This window comes from Takifugu flavidus, chromosome 1 (assembly GCF_003711565.1).
Source record: "Takifugu flavidus isolate HTHZ2018 chromosome 1, ASM371156v2, whole genome shotgun sequence".
NCBI lineage: Eukaryota > Metazoa > Chordata > Actinopteri > Tetraodontiformes > Tetraodontidae > Takifugu > Takifugu flavidus.
Window position 1 is genome coordinate 8516415 of NC_079520.1, and position 20208 is coordinate 8536622.

A 20208-nucleotide genomic window follows, 5' to 3' on the forward strand; every position below is an offset into this window, starting at 1 on the left:
GAGTAATGCATGCTATAAATAGTCTTGGGGAGATGGAAGGTCAACATAGCCTAAAGAGCTAGTTCAAATGCGTTTAACGCCCACATGACATGTATTTGAAAGCAACAAAGACTTGAATTAACTGTTTGACACTTGGGAATCTATATTTGCATTATTTCTGAGAGTCGCATTGGGCATGGTTTTAGCTTAATTTAACATAACTGCACAAACCGGCCAGCACAGGCTCGAGCACAGATTAAAGCTAATTAACACAATATTTGAATCTGGCTCTCTGCTTAATTAGTTGTTACTATCCTACACAAACGAAAGTGGCGCATGCACTTAAAGCACTAGAATTCCATAATCCTTTACAAACACTGGATGTTTCGACGGAGAAATAGGTTTTAGAATTGTTTGTGCCACATTTGCTGGAACACAATTTGATCATGCTGATCCTGATGACAATATAATGCCCAAATCTAAACTTTCAGGCAGGCACACACATTTTACACCAGACATATAATGTAACTTTCTGAAATTCCTCTTTCACAGTCTGTAGATCTGTACAGTAGAATTCTCAGATGATTCTACACATTACATCCCTCCTGGTGACAAAAGCCCATTTGCATTTATTTAATCAAGATAAACGTTATGAATTATTTGTTATAAACAGGCTTTCAAAGCAAATGTCTCTCTCCTCTCCTCTCCTCTCTCTCCTCTCCTCTCCTCTCCTCTCCTCCTCTCCTCTCCTCTCCTCCTCTCCTCTCCTCTCCTTTCCCTCCCCTCCCCTCCCCTCTCCTCTCCTCTCCTCTCCTCTCCTCTCCTCTCCTCTCCTCTCCTCTCCTCTCTATGCTGGTGTTGTCAGTTCCTGAGTTAACCTCTGACCTCACTGAATTACATCTTCACTAAAACATTATATGATGCTACAACTACCATGAACTTAAGCCTATAAATGGTATTTGCATGCATGATATATGCATTTATTCGTCTCCTGTTCCCCTCTGCCCTGTTTCTCAGTCCTTATGCCCCAGCCATCAGTAGGAACCCCCATATATAAGCCTGGCCCTGCACAAGGTCTGTTAAAACAGAGATTTTCCTGGCTTCTTCAAGGTCAGGCTCTTGGTTTCTGTTAAGCGCCTCCAGACAAGCCTGCCTGTAACATAGACTGTAACTAAAATAAATTGATCTGAAGAGAATGGAGATTCCGCATCGCTCACAAATCTCTGTGCCGGCTTCTGGAACGTGTGCTCCAGTAGATCACTGAACCAAAACCCTGCCAAACGTCTCAGGACAGACACACAGGCTTATACTTGATGGTGCTGTCCGAAGACCTCTTTCTGAAACGCATGCTTTACGGGTCGCCTGCACTGTGTTCGTGTGGTTGTCTTGCATTATTGACGACAGATGGAGAGCTGCAAATTGAGGTGATCTATTTCTAAATCTGGAGCAAAGGCATGGCCAATAAAGGGTCCCACGTCAACACAGAACAACATCACAGCCAGAATTCATCTCTTCGGGGACTTTTCGCTGTTTCGATTGCCGCTACTGCAAAGCTGGATGTATTCTGAACCTTAACTTGAAAGAAATGTGGTGAAACCAGGGCAGAACCGTGGGTAAGACAGGCAGCTGGGTTAATTCTGCTTGTATCACAGATATCCCTTTTCTTCTTGATCGTTTGAATGAACCCATCGGATGGATCAGAGTTCTAAATCTGTGGATGGTATTATCTGCTGCTAATCCTTTAGGCCACCTTAGAGCACCACTTTCTTAATCACCGGTTACATTTTTTTTAAGTCCATTGCCACATGAGGTCTCCCGACAAGTTATTAGTACTGACGACAATATTTAAATATTGGAATGATTGACTAAAATGCCTGCGAAGGGTGTGGGAGGATTACATTAGAAGGAACACATTTTTATAATTCAGTCTGTAAAATTTTGTCCGTCATTCAGGAAAATATTATTCTTTATTTGATTACTGCTATCAGGTTTCTTGGGACACAATAGCTGCAATAAACGGCCTTTGGGCGTGAAAAGAGCTGGCTGTTTGCTGATTACACACCAAACTAGACCCAGTCAGAGAGTTACAGAGTCATCTTTCAGATGTATGCACCAGAATAATCCCCAGATCGTCCCAGAGAGGTCATGAAATCTAAAATTCTGATGGGATTCTGATGGGATCAAATGATGCATCATCACTCAGGACCAGTTAATAACATTACCTGAAGCAAAATGCCTCTCGCCAATAAAATCTCCACCCATTACGGTGCACAAATGTGATTCTAAGAGCTGCTGTTAGATTTGCAGGTTTCACTTCAAAAGACAAACACTCGAGAAAATAATCAAGAGTTGTCAAGCTGTCCGTCAGCATAGTGACGATATAGCAAAAATATGAGTTATGTACCGGTAGTAGGTTTGTGCTAAAATGTTATTTTTCTTCTCAGACAGGGTAAATAACATTTTTCTGAACCTCTTCCCAGGGTCAGACCGAAACCACCTTGTGCACTGCAATTTTGTAAATGTAAGAAAAGCAAATGGCAGGTTTCATTTTATTTGAAGCATAGCATACTGAGTGTTTATTGACTCATCCAAAACGAGATGGTACTCGATGGAAGGAGACAGCAGAAGGCACAATTGTTGTTGCCTGTGAGCTGAGTGGATCAGCGCAAAAGGGGGGAAAAAAGCACGTCCTTGTACCGCCACATTTCCCCCGTGTTTTATGACTACAAGGGCTGCAGGTTCTCATGCGCTATATTAATGTGTCTGTAATTCTAACAGGGCCTGCGCACGCTGAGGGGAGACCGAGGAAAATCCAGGCACTCGAGTGGATGGTTTAGGAGCCAAACTGATCCTACTCCATTTTTCAGGATGCCAAGTGTGCCAATCGCCCGTAGATATTATTAGCTTCGCCACCAGAACTCAATTGTAGCTGCACACTTTGGGTTTTATTTTCAGCTCTTTCAAACACTGCTGCATTCTGCATGTTTACGATTACATGTGACAACCATTTCATATGTATTATACAACATATGCTGTATGATAAAACGCATCGCTGTTTTCTTTCTATCCTCCTTCTCTTCTCTTCTCCTCCTTAACCCAGTTTTCGTCCAGTTATAAGGGAGTTTTTGTTCCTTCCACTGTTTGGAGTCAGGCTCTGGGTTTCAGGATGCTACTGTTGGTATTAACCTGTCTGACAATGTGTTGTTTTAATCCTCAATTTGTCAAGCTTTCATTGGACCGTCACAGCTTTGAAGCCTCTGAAATTGTGATAATAGCCCATCTGTACTGCCATTACATAGAAACCAGCAACCAGAAGCTTCTGCTTCCATCACAAGGGCTCATTTTTCTATTGAGCTGGGTAAACTCTGCCATGAGGTCATGCTAAGATAGATAGATAGATAGATAGATAGATAGATAGATAGATAGATAGATAGATAGATAGATAGACAGATAGACAGATAGACAGATAGACAGATAGACAGATAGATAGATAGATAGATAGATAGATAGATAGATAGATAGATAGATAGATAGATAGATAGGCACATTAGTTTTTAGTGTTGAGACAGTGAATCAGCTCCTCAAGGCCTTTGTAATGATTTCCAATCCATTTTTATCGCTGGAGCTTCTGGCTCATAAACCCTGGCTGGGATTTACAGGAGTGCAGGTCAGGTTCTCAGTGCAGGTTCTGCTTAACGAAACAAAATATATGGAAAATTAATGCTGAATACATGTAGGTACCAAATAGGTTTGTTTATTTACAACAGACCTACAAACAATAAAATGTAGCAATGTTTGCTGATTCAGTCATTTTCCATTCCATACCACTGAGCACAATGTTACAAATTATTAATGTTTTTTTCTATTTAAATAATAAAAGATGCTAAAAGAGCAGTGCTGGTGAGCAAAGTGAACAAAAGAGTGGGCTGACAGGGAGATAAGTGCAGTGCATTACAGGCAGCAAAGGAGACCCAAATTGGTGTGTGGAATGAATAATGTATTTGTCTCAATCCTTCCAATCCTGTAAGTTTGCAGCGTGACAGTGATCACAGTTGAGTCTGGAAGGGTTGGTATTAAGAGGGAGATTAAAACGGTTGAGAGTGTAGAGGGAGAGACCACAGGAAGAGGGGATATATCTGCCCATTGTCACATCCTGTCATGGCTTGTTTTACATTTACACTTTCCCTCTTTATCCCCTTCGCAGCTCTCCTGGCATCACAAATAGGTTGGATAATTTGGTGTGGAAACAGCTGTTGAGGTAATTCAGCTGTTATTGAGACTGTACGCCGGCTGTGTTTTATACTCTGACATTTCAGCGGATCAATAATGCCTTTTTTCCTGCTGTGATTACACTGTAAGACCAGAAAGGTCAGAATTGCTTAAAAATCCCTGCTTTGTTTGTCTTACATCATTTTAGACTTCCGCATCAACTCACAGACAAACAGATGCATCGCTGCATCCTCACACCCACACACGCGCACACACACACACACACACGCAAGCACGCGCGCAGCCACAAACAGATGCCTTGTCTCTGGTGTATTGTGTTTGTGAGATAACGGGCCAGTGTGGGCGTCCGCAAAACAGCTCAGCTTGCACCTGAGTCAAAATCTATCGCCAAAAGCTCAGAGGAAGACTCGTTACTCTCAGTCCACATTCTCTGTGGACCCAGCCTGTTTGTCTGTCTGACGTGACATGTTGTTATTTATTCCTTTTACAAAGTCTGAGGTTTAAAAAGACCAGTGCATAGCTTTAAGGGGTGTAAAAAGATCTGTATTTATATATATATATTTCTTCTAGCTGCAAGGAGTTACTGCATGTCATCCAGTGTGGAGACTGCATGGAACAGTTTGAAAGTCATTAGAGTAATCTGCCTCTGAGGAATGATTTATGCTTTCCCTGTTTGTTTGCACGACAGTGAAGCAGCATTTAAAACGGTGTTTTGGACATTAGCCACACTGTAGTTGCAGGGAGGGGAAAAAAGCTGCCTATTGACTTGCTGAGGTGACATTGTGGAGCGAGCAGGCTGAACATTTCTGCGAGCTGCAGTGAACCATCATAAATCCCGTCACCTTTTGTGCATCCATGTGTTGGATGCACGCTCCGGGAAAATGACTCTGCATACTCAGAGGACGCTACATAATTGTGGTGCTTCAAGCGGAGCCAGTCGGACTGAAATAAAACAAGTGCTCCATCCAAGCCTGCTAAAAATAAGCCTGTTCAGACGAGGATGGTGGATTCTAGACGGCATGTGCGGAGGCAACTGTTTTGTGAGTGCGAGAGCTTGTATGAAACGGTGTGTTCTATTACAAATGGGACACACGAGAGCAGTGTCCCATCCAGCTGTTGTACACATCCCATGAGAGGGAAAAAATATGTGTTCATGCACGCAATTAGCAAGCAAAGCTTTTATTAGCAAACTTAAATGATCAACTACGGTGCACACATATTAAAATGAGTGCTGAAAAACATCCATGTGCAAAGTAGCAATTATTGGCATGTTAAAAATACTTCATAATGAGGACTTCCCCAGAACCACTTGTTACCTAGCAACTGCACTTGCGTGCTGTCAGGCCTCAACACATTTTAGTTTAAGATGCAGTTGTCTGATCTGCGTGTTTCCCATCAGAGGGAGGCTTTCGGTTTGTCTCCGCTGCCTGTTGTTTGAACAGCTGGAGTGAAATCTACATACAATTCAATGGCGGTTTTATTTTGCCTGAGCGGCGTCTCTGTCCTGCTGCTCGAAGGTCACTTCATCATTGTCTGCTACGCCGCTGGGGAGGAACATTTCACAGGTCTGCCGTGCGCTCCATTGTTTCTTGACGCTGGATATAAACGGTGTTGGACCTTTGCCTGGATATTCCGTGTCTGCCTGTCTGGTTCTGTCTCGTTTCAGGGACAACAGCGAGAAAGGAAACAGTCTTGGGCGCATGTGCATTAACATCATAGAAGATGTTAACACAGATGAAACCACTCCGTAGCATAAACTACAATGAACAATCAGCTCGGAATCACTGTATTGGCAGAACTTCCTGATCTGGGACTAAAACATGATTTAAGGATTTCCATTTACCAGATTCACCAGTTTTTACCATAGATGCCAGAGTGTACGTGTCTTGATGAATGTCTATGAAGCTTGTAGCAGACTCTTCTCTAACGGCTGTCCTGTTCTTCGTCAGAAACATTGCCCAGCTGTGTCTGGCTGCAGTGATATCACACCACTTCCTTTGCTCGCAAAACTGTCATCATCTGTCTGACATGAAAAGTCAGGTCAGGTCGAAGTCGGCCCACAAGGAAGAAAGACCTTATTAGTACACAGACAGGAGGAGTTGTGTATTTACACACATTACTAGACATGAACATACAAAGAGGACATTAGGTCATGGAGATATTAGAGGGAGTACGCTGTCATATTTGAGGGTTCCTTGATCAAGGGAACCATGGGTTTCTGTCCTGGCACCTCTCCTGCTAACCAGTCTTAAAAGTTAGATTCCCATACCGGGAGTTGAACCCGGGCCACCTGGGTGAAAACCAGGGATCCTCACCGCTAGACCATATGGGAGCGCTGTAGGGGCACGTTCAGCACCCTCAGCTCAAGACTGTGATCATTCAGGCAGTCAGTAAACCCATGTTGAGCTGCCATGCACCTATAGATTTTATGAGTTCTCCACTGTAGCTCTGTGTATAATTCCTGCCGCATTTCATCCGTATGCGTTTTTGATGCTATAGACAACCAGAGCAAGCTCCCAGCCTTCACTTTCACCGCAGGAGCCAACCTCCCATTGGTGTTCAGCCTCAGGGAGCTGATTGGACTAAATGTCGCAGAAAGAGCGGCTGTTTTCTTCCTCTCACCACCTTCTTCTGACAGTCAAACATGCAAGAGCTCGATGGTCTGATGGGTTTTGTTTGCTGGAGGTTTGCTGGGATCAATAAGGGACAGGCACAAGGACAATCAAGACATAGATAAGATGAGAACCTCCAGGTCGTCCTTGACAGTGGGAAACTTGTTGTAGATAAACCACGAGTAATCCACTTTAATTTAAACACTGGGATCACTTCACTGCATCAATATCACCCTGGTAATTGGCAGCTGGTGTCTACTGCAGAGCCAGAGTCTCCACATGACTCAAAACTCAAAAGATGGCAGAAAACCAAACAAATACACATCCCAGTTATTTTATACAAATCAGATGAACATGCTGGCCAATTGATATGCTCAAACTGTACATTTGACCCCTCTCTCTGTCTTCCATGTCCTGAATTAGGAGATGAGAGAAGCAGCACGTGCAAATAAAAACCATTCCTAATTGCTGCAGAATGGGGAGTGGGCTCCCTGCAGGCAACGGTGTCGGATGCGGGTGAAGGCGGCCTCCATCGCGCCATGTTTGAAGGCTCCATTCAATTATGGGCTACCTGTCAGGCTGGATAAATCATTCAGCAACTGTAATGCATAATGCAGCCCAACAAAGCTTAACAGAGTACGATATTTCCACACTGGTGAAATAATGACCATGGCACACTTAGTGTGGGTGTGTCATCAAGAAAACGTTGACGTCCATCGTCTTTGAAAAAGAGAAAAAAATCCGCTCACAGCCAGACATGAAGGAGCCGGACTGATTGACAGTACAGCGTCTCACCTATGGGGCGTTCTGTGACCCACAACATATTGACGGCCTGGTTAACAGACTCGGCAAAGGTGTCATTTGTCAGAGCAGATAAATGCATCAGAAAATGAATAATTTAGCTGAAACATGCTGTGGGAAAGAAAGATTCTATTAAAGCTCAGTTCTCTACATCCATAGTTACCTCTTGGAAATGTAGCATAAAAATGCTCTGCCAGCTCTTATTTAAACTGACAGGTAGGTCTGAGTGCAACTGTCCCCTCAAGGACAAAGCACCCGGAACCCGAAACTGGAAAACTAAGCTGCTGTAACAACAAAATGTCATACACGGCAACAGCCTGTTTACAGAGGTAAACCACAGATCATCTCAGCTACAGCGGGGAAATTTACAGCCCGGCTCCGGGTTTTTTGCCTCATTTTTTTTCTCCCCCTCGTTGTTCTGTCGAAAAGCATTCATTCCGATTCCCCAACCGCAAATAAAAGATGATTTGACGTTCTGTAAACTTGCTTATAGAAAAGTCGTGAGCTTCCAGAGCCGTTGCTGTGTCATCAGTTGGGGGAATTATTCACTCTGGCTCAGCTCAAAATATGCTTACCATCTGTTCCATTTTATTCCAGTGCTGAGCTCATGTTTAATGTATCTGTGCTAATGGCATCATACAGCACAATGGCCATCCCTGCATCAGGAAATCAGCGAGAGCGGCGAAGGAGGGAGACCTTGGCTGCGTGAATGGCTTCAAAACGGGCTTTTATCTGAATCGGTCGCTCCGTCGCCTCCAAACACGACACTGACCACGATAATCTGCTAAAATATTTGACATAAATTAAAGACCATTACTCATCCAAATGGTGCACTATTAAAATTCATGTTGCTGTAGTAACATGTCAGGGTGACACCGCTGCAGCATTCATGTTCTATTTAAATCCTCTACCGAGGAGGTCAAGTGTGACTCGCTCTAATATGATTATCCCCCTGAGAAATTTAGGAGGGACATATAGAAATAAAAGCCTGTCAGGCAAATTTGCTCCTGCACTCATGTGATGTGAAACACGCCTATCAACATGTTAGAGTTTATGCCCTCACACATATGGTTTACTGCGTTTAGGGTAAAACACATCCCAGTTTAGTGAGTGGCTGTTCAGCCACTGCATGGTAGCTAATTTCTGTTTTTAAACATTGATGAAATGTCTGATTAAATGAAGTAAGGGGGTGAGGATCATACTGATGGGGTAAACGATGAGGATAAACGCATTAACTGCATCTTTATTACATCAACATCACCGCTGCGTCATTTCATTCCGCGTTTACATTTCTGGGACCACTGATACTGTTGTTATTGCATTTCTGTGCCTCCTCACAACCAGGCCACTTCCTGGCTGGGATTAGCACAAACTATACATGACTTTATGACCCCAGATGTGTCCAGATGTGCATGTTTTTTTGCCGAAGTGTCGCAAAAACAGTCTTGACTGCAGCAACTTTTTAAAAGAGTTGATTGTTTTATGGGGGCAACGGCATCAAAGGAGGTGCGCTAGATTACTTACAAACATTTGGACCTGGACAGATGGTCCGTTCTGTTGCCGGGGGCATCAGAGGGACAGATTTCAAACGTGCACGGTGGTGTGCCAGTCATATCTGTCCCTTCATCATCTGATGATACTCACTCTCATCAACACACATTTGAATATGTGCCTTTCGATTTTGCGACGTGCAGCCGAGGGACGGGAGGGGCCCACATCAAATGGCTCCAGAGGCGTGAACGTGGCAGCTTCCTAATCTTGTGCTCCCAGAAAGGGTCACCACTACTACATTTAATCACTGCAGAGTCTCGCTGCTGATGCTGATGATGCTCCGTTCTATTTCATCCCTGCCCGAGCACGCCCTTGAAGGTGGACAGCTGAGGTGGCTCATTAACAGCAGACATGCTTAGGTCCAGGAAATGTGCTTCCTAATGGCCTAATCAAGACATTCTGCTGGATTATGGCAGTGCGAACAGTTCTGCTGACACTTAAATGTCTGATTTAAAAAATATATTTTGGCAAAACCCCCAAGAAAAGTCTGCCCTGGTACCAACGGCACCATTGTCCTGATCAGATCACACGTGTGCTTTGAGGCTCGGCTGATCGCCACAGGGTGACACAGGCACTTGTTAACAGTGGGTCTGAATTTTGATTAGAACTGTAGGCAGAGATTTCAGAAGAATCATATCTCGGCAGGGTAATATCAGTGTCACATTTCTCCCCTGCAGTCGCTGACACTAAAAAGTTATTACGCATGCAAGATGACAATTCAAAGGGGAAGAAAAGAAAGTTCACTACATTATTATTCCTAACACCTACGGAAAACAGGCAGCTGCCAAAAACACTGCAAGAACTGTATATTTTAAGCATTAACCTAGACTGGATTAAGAGCTGACTCTTTCTTTCTCTTTATGCAACAGTTCTGAATTTATCACTTGCGTGATGCGTGGTTGCATTAAAATAGGATGGGTTAATACTCTTCTGATGGGAGGGGGGGGGGGGGTGGGGGGGGCTGTGCTGCAGGGAGTCACAAGAGGGCTGCAACCAACTGTCAGTCTGCTGTGAAGTCAGCCAGATGGGAGAAAACATCTTCTTTACCTCAGGGAAAAGCTCAGGACAGAAACTAGTGAAGAGGGAGGAAGAGAGGGGGAGTAGGAGGGAAAGAAAGAGAATTAGAGGTTGCTGCAGTCAAGCGGCAATCACAGGTATATGTTAGTTATGGATGGCAGGGAGGAACTTAAATACGAGCCTGCATGTGCTGGGAGGCTGTGCAGCCCGATGCAGAGGACAACAGATGATAGGGAAATAAAATGAAAATGGGAGGGCGCGGCGTGCATCTGGAGAGAAGGGTCAGGGCAGTTTAAATAAATGTGGTGGGGGGTTCCAAATATACATCACCCAGGAATAAGAGTAAGATGATGGAGGTGAGGGGTGGAACATAAAAGCACAAAAGTACACAGGCATACATCTTGCTATTCCGGGCCAGGCTGGGAGGTCTGTACACCAGCCCACACACACACACACACACACACACAACACACACACACACACACACCACACACCACACACACAACACACACACACACACACACACAGTCCCTACATGGTGATTCAGAGAGAGAGATCTTAGTTGCAATTTCACGAGGCATCAGGAGTCATGATCTCCTGTCCTGGAGAAAATATACTGTCTGTCAGCAGCATGATGAGGAGCCTTTACGCGGGCCATAAATTTCACAGCCGGACTCTGGCAACAGCAGTACTTGCATTCTGCAAACAGATAGCTTTTTCAGGTGCTTCCAGGCTATACTGCCCACAGCCTGCGGCTCGGGAAAGTCACCTCACCGCTCCTTCTATAGCCCACCTCCATTCAGACTGTTGCATTTAGCTGTTCAGTGGAATGAGAGCTGTTTTTCTACTACACTCAGCCTTGCATGGTCTAACAGCTCGCATGTATTCAGCCAATTTGACCATGACAAGGAGCACGCTCTGTGGAATTATCTGCACCTATTAAAACTGTCCGTCAGGAGTGTGGTACAGTTAATGAAATCGTCCGGGTCAACACCTCTCTCACCGCTTGCAATTCATCCAGAGATGGAAACTCAAGTCCACCCCCCCCCCCCACCCCCCGTGTGTAAGCTGAAATCCTGACATCACGTCAACTCTCTTGTCACAGAAAATCATGCGTGAAGGAAGAGCGACCCTTATTTTACCTCACAATTTACCTTAGATACATTCAGTATAGTCAGTGCTTTAAAATGGTGGTACAGTTTCAGATGCACCATAAATCTTTTAGCACAGCTTTCATGGAAATAGCAAAGCAGATTATTAAAGGCACCCATGAGATGGGGCAGTGTACAGTAGATTCAAGAGGCGTTGCTAGGAAACGCTACTGCTGGGTGAGTCAATGAGCAATCCACAGGCTCAGAGAGGAGCTACAATAAAATAGACAGCTGAGCAGCAACACAATAATCTCAGTCCACACGGTCATTGCAATTATGCTAATTAATACCATCCTTTCAGCTCTTCCAGTGAAATCCAGGCTCACATGCTCACGTCAATCACCCAAGTGAGAGAGGCGAGGGCTCACGAGAAAGTCACCAACACAACCGATAAAGTTATACACCTAAATACATCAGGAGGAGGAGGAATAAAGGAGACAGATATGCTTAATTAGACATGCTTGCGTTTAACAGAAAGCATCATTCAGTGAATGCAACGATTGTCACTTCTCGTGTTACTACTTGGGTAACTTGCGATCATAATTACTGTTATGTAGGGACTGATGTGCCCACAGACCATGCAGATGAGTTGCCGTGTCACGCACAGAGAGCTCCTGCCACTCAAGCTCTGCAGGTGTGGGAAATATTCTGCTCTGATGTGGAGCTGAACCGTAGGGGCTGTGATTGAGCATTTCCCACTTCCTGCAAGATACCCCCTGCTGTTTGCACTCTACACCTGGAGCCCAATTCAAATCCATACAGAAGACATTGCAAGTCAATTTGCAAATAATTTACATTCTTGTTTATATTATAGACAATGCGGTCCCTACGTAAGGCTGCTGTTATGTCATAAGAAGGAGACACTGTACAATATTGACTGCAGATCTATACCAGATACTTTTACCAAAATCACCAGGAGATATTACTGAACAAAATATATATGTAGTGAAAACAAAAAGGGTTGTCTCTTTATACTATGACCATGCTACTTTTAAGTTATTTTTTGAAACAGTAACTTAAATTTAAAGAGCATGTTAATAAATAAATAAATAAATAAATAAATCTTGCACACAGCACCTTCACGTCTACTGTCGCTCAACCAGTTTTGGTTGGTTTGGTGCAGGATAAAAATGATAATACTCCCATCTAGTGGTCAGAAGAGGCATCGCAGCATAACGTCGTGCAGGGTTGCAGAGGGTGGAATACAATTGCACAATTGAAAATCATCTATTCATAATAGCAGCCTCAACCCTAATATCGGTTTTCAAGACTGAAATCAAAGTGAGCACAAAGAGTTTGATCACAATTATCCGTTTATTATATTATAATATACACGTGTTGAAAATTTGCACTTCTTCCAATGAACTCTGACCCCCAGCATGATGCTCTTTGCTTACAGTCCTTAAATCTGTCCTTAAACCCCTCACACATTCTCCTCTGTGTCACAGAAGAGCTGGAACGATGATGTGTGATTGGCAGCACTCTTGGGTCCACAGAGTGAGTGGAATTTTTTTTATATCTGTAAAGTGACCTGTAATTATGATAATATTATAATATCTTCTTTATGTGGCACCTTTTCAAAGCCAAATTTGAAGGGGCTTAAAAATGCTTTTAAAAAAATAATAAAACAACATAAATTGGAGATGGTAAATAGGATAGTGAAATGAGACATCAACATCAAATAAAAGCTGCCTGCAAAAGAAATTTTTAGAAGAGACTCAGAGGAATTCCCTGACCTTGCCAGCCTTATTCCCTGGGGCAGGTTGTTCCAAAGTGGAGGGGCCATGCTGTCCACTAGTCTTCAACCTTGACTTTGAAGCAACTGAATTCACCCGAGCCAAAGGTTCTGAGGCTGTAGGCTGGCTCAGGAGGGGCCAATCACTCACTTAAGTTCCTGCGGGCAAAGTTTTTAAACCAATTCTAAAATGGATGGTGAGTCAGAGGGAGGTCAGTATGAGACAGATGTGATGTGGTCTGATAAAACCCCTGGAATAGAGACAGGTCCTGAACCTGACATAGGTAGGTAGGGGCCCCAGACTGGGGCAATGATTCACCTTCCAATAAGACAATGACTCAAACACGCCATGACGATGTCTCTGCAGAAATCCAAAAAAATAAAACAACTATCCAAGAGTGTAAAACTTGTGAATGATTTCAATGAGTGGGAGAATGTAAATAAGATCAGGCCTAAAATGAAAGCCTGCAGCAGACAGCTAACACGACCCCAGATCTAAAAATAGTTCAGCTGAACTCTCTTCTCTGTCAGCTAATAACAAAAGGTCATTTGTGACTTTAAGGTCTGTTTCAGTCCAGTCACACTGTCTGTCCATCTGCCCCTTAAAACACAATAATAAAAATGCATCCTGCGTATCACTCTCTTCTGAATTAATAAACGACTTATTAAACCTTTGACAACCACGTGATTTCTGATTTTTCTCATTTCATCTTCATTTCACTGACATTCACCCTTTACTAGAGTTTCAAACTCAGTAAAAACTTGACCAAATCACAGCTCGAATAGACAGCCGTTATTGGAGTTAATTTGCTTATTCACTTTATTCTCACTGAAACACATTTGGATGCTCTAACAATTGATTAGAAACTGATTTATTATTACAGAATATATCAACCTTGATTCAGCTCAGGAAACAACATTTGGGGGCGTGGCTAGTTGGCCCGATCATCCGCACATGCGCATTTAACAAGAGCCGAACTTAATTAAACATGTCGGGCCCGGGGCCATCTGGGGCCACCTGGGGCCGTCCGGCCTCCCCAGAACATGGATTCCTGCAGCGGTGGAGGGCAGCGGGCAGCTGACCCCACATTAGCCCGCAGGAGACCCGGGACGAAGTGAACACATGTGAAAGGTACCCGGGTTTAATCTCTTCTGTGACATGAGGCGAGTCTGGTTCTCTTTTTCAGGCGCCAAATAAAGACGCGCTGGTCAGAATTCTTATGGTTGCCCTTAATTTTTGATGAATCATTAAGATAATTATAACCCAAAACTGGCTAGAGAAACTTCAGCATGATTAACAGAGACGCGTCCATTTATTTCTTTGTTTATTACAGAGCCACTGCGTCACAAACACGCGAGAGGACAGCGCTTGCGTTTATGGCGAAGCCAGTTGAGCAGAAGTACTTTAAAACATTAGCAAATACCAATTACTTTAGGTTTTGAATTTGCTTTAAAGCTAAATCTATGACACCTTATTTCAATGTTGAAAGTCAGGAAACAGTCTCCAGTAGTATATCCAACAATAACATGATGTTGAAGTGGCACTGGAAGAAGCCTTGAACAGCAACAGTTTTGGTCCTGAAATGTTTCAAAGCCTTTGTTAGTTGCAACCTGCTCAGCGTTGTTAAATGATAGAAAACAAAGAGTAAAATGAGCCAATATATTGATATATATTTCCAGTTTGACTTGTTCCCTTTCATTGTGCGTATTTTAAAGCGTCACAAATCCTTGGAACTGTGACATATCTCCTTTCCTATTAGCTGCGCATCCCTTTTATTGTAGCTGTTCTGAATCAGCAACAGATTAGTTAAGTTGAGGCTAAAATAATGGTTACCAAAAGATATTCAACAGCCTTTCAAGCTGAGCTTGTTCTTTTAAATGCTGGACACCAATGTTGCATAAAAAAAATGGAAGGAGTCAAAACACCAACGTAAAGAGAAAATTAGTGGAAGTGAGCCAAGCACACCTGCAGCACCACTATGATTTCAATGGTTTGTGAAATATACACGTATTGCATTATGTGGGATTCATGATAACGTAATGCAATGCAGGAGTACTGCATTATGATTATTCAGAGTTTATTCAAAGTGTAGAACTACATTAATACAGATATTCATTAATGGGGGACCCTGCTGTAGCTGCTGCAGTTCGGATTCTCTCCGCTAGATGTCAGGCTTCCCTCAGAGTTGAAGCTAAGTGAACGCAGCTCTCACCAAAATCAATTAATCTAATTTATGCCGTTACAGATGCACTAAAATCAAGCTTAGCATGGTAACATTTAAATGGCCTAAAGGTATTTAAAGCAAATGATCAGCATTCCTTATAATTTAATTTTGAAGATTAGACTTAAATGAAAACTATGATTCTGAAAGCTTGAAATTACCATTTTTTTTAACCAGAGGTGAAATGTGTACATTTCTATGATCACCATGATTAAGATGCTATTTTGAAGATTTTAGCTCAGTAGCAGAGTCACTCGTTATTTCAGCCAGATTTCTTTTTACCACAGCCAGCCAAAAGAGGGAGACATGACATTAAAAATAAAGCCGAATCTCAGCTCCTGGCAGTAAACCACGTCAGATGTGCTGGTCAGGCATTGTCTCACTTACTATTCCCCAAGTGCAGGATGCCATTAAGCTTATTGGATATACGAGTCATCCATTGTTCATATTATTTTTCCAATGTAAATCCTACACTAAATTTATTCCAAAATAAATAAATGTCTCCATGTTTGTGCAAATGTGCTTCGGCTTGAACGACTCTGTGAAGTTGCTGTGTGTGAATCTTTGGCCGTCAGCCTCGGCGGGCCGAGCAGGGCTCCTTCCTTCCTGCCGGCTGGAGTTCTTGTACTGGCTGTTTGAGTCAGCCCTAAGCCGCTCTCTCCCCACGCAGAGCTCCCTTCACCAGCGTTCACCTAAATCTGTCACACAGATTTGACACTGCATCACTGGGAGTGCACCCTGAAATGACATGTATATAATGTGTAATATTGTGCACATTTACAGCCTGGACTACCCTCAGAGCATTAACACTCTTATCTATTCTGCTGAGAAAATAGAACCCAAAATAACCGGGTTGGGTTTTTTCTATGGAAAATGTATTGATAATAAATGCAGATGTATCTTTATTAGAATCTTTTTTTGAATCGTAGTTTGTTTTTATTTTTATTTTTTTGCAATAAATTCCTGCGAAATCCCAAATGTTTGTGTTGAGATAAGACTTTTAGAAGAATTCAGGTGTCTTTGTTATATTTCTGTGTGCCGTCTGAATTTAACCAACAATGTCAAATTAAACTCTCATCTGTTCACCAGGGATTATCTAAATATAGTTTTAGCCTTTTCGCTGTGGAAAAACAAATTCAGATTGATTTTACAACAAATCAATTTCAATAGGAAACAGATGATGAAAGATGTTAAAGGAGATAAATTAATAACGAAGCTTTTCTCTGAAAATTAAATTAAACGTTGTTGATGTTTAACACATTTACAGATGAAAGATGATCAATGCGCAGTTTATTACTATTAATGATTTACTTGGCTTAATATTATCTGACATCATCCACTCAGCACTTCCTGTTTATTTGTGATGATTACCTGATAAATCGCCATCCATATTTTAAAGCACTCGTGCTGTTCAGGCTCGTACCTGCAGCTTTCTGCTCCTCTCTGTGCCGTCTTTGCTCCACGAGCTTCTGGGCTTTTGCCTTTTCCTGGGTGAAGTGGTGGCACCTGAGCTTGGTGATCAGCAAAAGGTCACCAAGCTCTCCCCAGCACAGCCACACACACGGATGGAAGCTGGGCTTTGGTCGAATCTTCTCGGAGGTGTTTTGTCTTTTAGATGTTTGTTTAGATGAACAGGAGCTGCTGTACCTAATTGTGGATCATTCTGTTCCCAGACACAGGCCCAGGAGAACCACAACATGGCTGTAAATGAGAAGTCATGGACGTCCACCCCTCTGGGAGTTTCCAGCCTTATGGAGCGAGAACTGAGGTTGAAAATCTACTAAAGGAGTTCCAAAGCTAGCCTGGATCTCCTCCTCCTCTTCTCCAGGTACACAGTTTGATTCCTTTTCGACCTTTTGGGAACTTCTCACTCCATCTAAACCCATTTAAGAATAGACTGTGCTGTCAGAGGTCAGAAGCCAAGGTAGAAACATAAATAAGTCCATCACATAAAACAATCCTTACATTGTATTAAGCAGCTCATATTCTTGAGTTCTATATTTCAAAGCTAAAAAGCAACTTTAGGCCTGTGAATAATAAAGCAGGGCATGCTTGTTTTCCCACGCAGGTGTTTAGAGCTGCGCTCTCTGATAAATCATCGTTTGTAAACTTCGCCATAGACGGCGGTGACAGGTTTCCTCACATAATGCAGAAAAATGGAGAAAGAGCGGGCTGGGCTCTAAGTGGAGCTGTGATTTAGAGCAGAGAGATGCAGCATCTCTCCCTTCCAGTGGAGGCCCTCCTGGCTTTGATTTAATTCTCTCCCCGCACTATTAAAAAGGCCCTCCACCATCTTTGCCGCGCGCACCGCGCTGTCACAACTGGCAGAAAAACATTTATCAATGATAGGCTCTGAGGCTAAGGCCTGTTTTTCCAAGGCATCGCCTGTATATTATTGATTGTGATGCACGCAGGGCGGATTGACCACGTTGGGCCGGCAGATGAGGGAACTTTTCCCGCCATCTCCAAATCCCAGCAGTAATCACGGCCGAGGACGGAAACCTGCCTTAGAAAATGATTTGTCACCGCGCTGTCGTGTTTCCAGCCTCGGAGATCAGCAACGACCTCGCGCTCGGATCTGCGACGGGCAGTTTGTTTGGTGCAACTGGCTGAAAGGCTGTGAATGTCAGCGTTCCCCTTTGTTGTTTAATTTATTTTGTTTTCAAAGTGAACGGGAGGTGTCCGTGCTGTGAGAGTTAGTCATTGATGTGGCTATAGTTAGTCCAGCCCCTGCTGAGACCACCCGTAGGAGACGCTCCGTCCTCGGCCGCCACTCCCTCCACCCGGGACCATCTACTCAGCTGCTGCTTTCTTTATGGCCCGGCTGCACTTGATCAAGAACAAAACCCATAATTGTGAAGTACAGCATGTCGCGCACCTCTGGAGTCGGACAGAAGTCCAGTAACCTTTTTATCGGCACTGTTGAAACTGGCGCAGCTGGGACCCGTGATGGATTCACAGGTCATTGACGGCCACAGTGCGCTGCACAACAAGCACTTGGTCCAGGATCAAATCCAAAATTCATCCGCACACCACGTTTTTAACATGAACTAATCAACGGTTTGAGAGCATTTCTCTTTCAGTCAAGTTCTGTCACTATTAAGGTTTTTCCATCACACAGAAAGGATCTTCCAAATTGTGCTTTTCATTTTGCTGGTGTTCTTCCAATGCAGAAGAGGGTAAAATCGCTAACACAAATGGAGACATACAACGTTTTAAGAGTTCTTAAGCCGCCCATTAATGTCAGAGATATTGCCTCCCGTTTAATAGTAGAAAATCTCTTATCAGCTCTAGTTGCACTTGAATTATTGATCGGATCTGTGTGATGGGCTACATCAGAAATTCTTTCCTACCTCAGATGGTGGTCGTACACAAACATTAAGCTGGAAATATGGCTGTGAAATTAGAGGTAATCTAAATGTTTAGCTGCTGAACAACCATCCTTTGTCATATTTAGTAGAGTTATAATGTTTTATCAACAAGTAACTAATGGGTTTATCAGCGCTTGATGGCCACGCTGCTCCGAAAGCTTAAGGTAAATGGTAAGAATCTATTATGGGCTGAAAGCCCTTTATGTGAGCTGTCTGGAGTATTGACACTTACAGTAATTTGTCCCCATTTCCTATTGATTTCTTGTTTTGCTTTCAGGTTGGGCCACAAGCAGGCTAAATAATGACAGATTTGATCAGCGGCTCCTGCAGAGACGGTCCGTACTTCACTCGCTGTGTCGAGAGTTTGCTCATTAGCCGCGCGGCTAATGGGCAAACTCTCGACGATCTGGTTGGAGCAAAACCACGAGGTCATCGGTGTTGATGCTGCAGATAGGCTGACAGCGGACGGGAGCTGCGTTCATCTGCTAAATGTAATTTATTCCAAAAGAGAAAGAAAGGACAAGTATTAGACAGCGCGTGGAAATATTTGCATATTTATCCCTTTATTGCTGCAACCTCATAGATTTCATGATTTATATTCTTTCACTGTTAAACACAAACACCACTCTTCTAGTAAAACTGCAAAGTTTTCCATTTTCTCTTTTAGTTTGAAGATCTTTGTCCAAAACTGTGATGTCTCCCCCTGGTTTTATCACTCCGATATCGCTGTCTGGAATGCATTGCTAAGCCGGGCCTCCAAGGGCTAGCATATAGCTGTCTCTGCAGGCTTTGTACAGGATGAAGAAGTCGTAATCCTCAAACAGACTTAAATTCCTCCAGAAAGGCTCTTGATCCTGAATCCACTCATTTTCTTCAAACAAGCGGGCCCAAAAGAGAAGAGATATTTGGGCATGGCTGAAATCCTTGATTGAAATCTGCTACAAGTGAGCACATGCGCACACACGTGCCACAAAGGCATATAAACAACGGTGGGGGGGCACATTAATACATTCACAAGCGCCTCCCCAGCCGTCTGTTGGTGAGAGGCGGACCGGGTTGTTGAAAGGGGCTCTCTGAGCACTTATTAAAAGGTAAACTTCTCTCCGGCCGGGGAATCGTGCCAGTCACAGGTTGTGTTTCTGCAGCCGGCCCATCGCTTGCTCTCTCCACCCTGTCAGACACTGTTATCACACTCAAAGCCAGATCAGAATGCTGTTTGTTCTGAGCTTTATTTTCACCCACACGGTAGATTCAAAAAGGTACGGTTCTATTTGACAGTGTATATTTCATTGCCAGGGAGAGGCCGTGTTTGTTTTGCCGTGTTTGTCAGCTCATATTTGAGCTGTGGGTTCCTATTAAAACTAAACTCTATATCAGAGGAATATTGCCACCGCCAGGCTCTTTTAAATTGCATATTGAGTCTGTGGAGTGTGAAAGCAATTTAGTTGTAGAAGAGTTTATAAGTGTGTCTACGTCTGTAATGTTTCTGTTTACTCTCAGTTCTCACTTATTTACACATCCTGGTCTTCCAATGATGAG

General features: G+C 43.3%; 2 long non-coding RNA genes and 1 other non-coding gene across 4 annotated transcripts; 1 reads left to right on the forward strand and 2 right to left on the reverse strand.

Annotated features, from left to right (window-relative positions):
- Positions 1-6469: 6469 nt before the first annotated feature.
- Positions 6470-6541, reverse strand: trnae-uuc (transfer RNA glutamic acid (anticodon UUC)). Its single transcript has one exon. It is a non-coding gene; the product is annotated as a tRNA-Glu (tRNA).
- A 7328-nt stretch (positions 6542-13869) lies between these two features.
- LOC130534379 (uncharacterized) lies at positions 13870-16944 on the reverse strand. Its single transcript, XR_008952889.1, has 2 exons — positions 16722-16944; positions 13870-15996 (listed from the first exon to the last, which is right to left on the reverse strand). It is a non-coding gene; the product is annotated as an uncharacterized LOC130534379 (long non-coding RNA).
- Positions 14068-19515, forward strand: LOC130534375 (uncharacterized). 2 transcript variants are annotated; one of them, XR_008952884.1, is made up of 4 exons: positions 14068-14208; positions 16972-17126; positions 18947-19160; positions 19337-19515. It is a non-coding gene; the product is annotated as an uncharacterized LOC130534375 (long non-coding RNA). The 2 variants fall into 2 exon arrangements; XR_008952883.1 differs by lacking the exon at positions 19337-19515 and having other exon boundaries at positions 18947-19330.
- Positions 19516-20208: the final 693 nt, after the last annotated feature.